The sequence below is a fragment of the Centroberyx gerrardi genome, chromosome 5 (assembly GCF_048128805.1).
Source record: "Centroberyx gerrardi isolate f3 chromosome 5, fCenGer3.hap1.cur.20231027, whole genome shotgun sequence".
NCBI lineage: Eukaryota > Metazoa > Chordata > Actinopteri > Beryciformes > Berycidae > Centroberyx > Centroberyx gerrardi.
Window position 1 is genome coordinate 33,489,825 of NC_136001.1, and position 2,500 is coordinate 33,492,324.

At 36.4% G+C, this 2,500-nt stretch overlaps 1 protein-coding gene and 1 long non-coding RNA gene across 7 annotated transcripts in view; one reads left to right on the plus strand and one right to left on the minus strand.

The window, feature by feature from the left end:
- The window catches only part of LOC144539339 (uncharacterized), a 182,224-nt gene that overhangs the window by 100,016 nt on the left and 79,708 nt on the right, over positions 1–2,500 (plus strand). The gene's annotated exons all lie outside the window — the stretch shown is intronic.
- The window catches only part of rims4 (regulating synaptic membrane exocytosis 4), a 56,454-nt gene that overhangs the window by 53,391 nt on the left and 563 nt on the right, over positions 1–2,500 (minus strand). The gene's annotated exons all lie outside the window — the stretch shown is intronic.

Below are 2,500 nucleotides of genomic sequence, written 5' to 3' on the forward strand. Positions count from 1 at the left end.
CTACAGCCACACCACAACAAGCTGACTCAGCTGCTCTCTGCTTCTAGCTGCTTGATACAGATTTACACTTTATTAACTAACACACAGTTCTCTATATTAGCCCTATGTCTTCTATACAAATAATTACAAATGTATGAAAACTGTCTGAAAAGTTTTGTTTATATTAGAAAAAAAAAAAAAATTGTGTATTTAATGACTTTTCTAGTTATCCATTTCTTCACTTTGTTTATCCAGGATAGACAGTCCAGTTCAACAGTTTTCCATCTCACACCGGTCCAGACAGGATTAGTATTACAGGAAATCACAGGTAATGTAATACAACAATAATACCAGTTCAGGTCAAAATGAATTACATCATCTGATGCATCTGATTGGAGGAAATACTTGATCCTGCTGACAATCTCATCATAGAGAACCTGACATGACCACACACACACACACACACACACACACACACACACACCTACCAGTCAATCCATCAACCTATCAAACCGTGTATCAGTGTTACTTACTGACTTTTATTGATGATGAACAAATGACTTAAGGACAGAAACACCATTAAATCTACTTAGAGTTATTACTTTGTGTCTTGTTGTTGTTCCTAAATGTTTCTAAAAGGTAAAAGTTCAATTCAGATTAAAATGAATTACATCATCTGATACATGCTTTTGGAGAAAATACTTCCTGCTGATAATCTCATTACAAAGAACCTGATATGACTGGTTTTGTGGCAATTTAATCATTATTTCTTTTACAATAATTGACATTCCCATCATGCAAAATGAAGTTTGAAGTCCTAAATGTAAGAAAGTAACGCCTGGTGTGATTCTATCGAGAGTCTACAGGTTGTTTTCATTTGGGAGAAAATGACTTAATTAATGTGACCGCAAACCCTAAAAAATGAATTTAGAGTCTGATTATTAGTGAGATCGTTAGTTATCTGATGACTTCTGCTAATAAAATAGTGACACTTCAGAGGATGCAATCACTTGTACTTTCTGAAATAGTGAAGAGTTGAATAGAGAGAGAGAGAGAGAGAGAGAGAGAGAGAGAGAGAGAGAGAGAGAGAGAGAGAGAGACTATTTATCTCAGAGGGAGATTCAATTGTCAGAGCAACAACAAACTTGAGACAAAAAGATGAATAGAATAAATATAAAAAGCTAATAATAGACACAAGAACGCTGTATTTGCATCCCTGCACAATCAGCTGACCTAATTACATATCAACAATGAACATCAGGCTATATTTGTATTTATTTATTTTCCAAAAATGGATATATAGCATTTTGGAAGCATGTTTGAAAGCCTGGTAATCCCTGACAAACTGGACTAGAAACGATGGAGCGGTAGACAGGAAAAGCCATTAGATCTGCAGCATTAATTAGATTTTTATTTATTTATTTTTTTTGTCGTTGTTGTTCATGTTCAGATCATTTTGTTAATGTTTCTAAAAGCCAGAGGTGAGGTCACTTCAGATCAGAACAAATTACATCATCTGATACGTCCTTTTAGGGGTTGATCCTGCCGGCTGTCTCATCACCGAGAACACACACACACACACACACACACCTACACACACACACACACACACACACACACACACACATATACATCTTAGGTGATTTGCGAGACCTTGTATGTGTTTTTGCCATAATTTTGTGACAGAAATAGATGTTAAGATATGTGACAGACTTTTTTTTTAAACGTTCATGTCTATCTATCCCTATTCAAATAAACACTGAATGAATGAATGAATGAATGAATGACTGTATTATCAATTATCAATATCAAACCACTGATAACAACATATTTTTCTAACGTATTATAAGATAAAATGTTAATTAAAGGTGTCCATAACATACATAACAACATGCAGTATCTCCAGTGTGATGAGTCACATGCGGACAGGTGATTAACTGGATGTTCGTCCTCTCAGTCATGACACATTGTATAACACACACACACACACACACACACACACACACACACACACACACAGTCTGGAAGAAACATCAGTTTCACAGCAGACAGGTGACACATGAAAAATAACATGCTCCTGGTGTCATATGTTTTATGCATGGCTCCATCAATCTGAGTGTGTGTGTGTGTGTGTGTGTGTGTGTGTGTGTGTGTGTACAGTATGTGTTCCAGCATGTTATTATCCATATGGCTGTTCATTCATGCATCTATGTTTGTTTATGCATATGTGTGTGTGTGTGTGTGTGTGTGTGCGTGTGTCCCGTTGTCCTTGTTAAATTACTTCATGCATGTGTCCCTGTGCGTGTGTGTGTGTGTGTGTGTGTTTGTGAGTGTGTGTGTATAGCACTTAGATCCATTGCCGCCATTTATGGAATTAATATGTGCGTGTGTGTGTACATCCACCTGCATGTTTATGTGTGTTTCACTCATAATATATGCTTCTGTTGTGTGTGTGTGAGTGTGTGTTTGATGTTCTATGCATCCATAAAGATATGTGTGTGTGTATGTTGCTACATCTGTA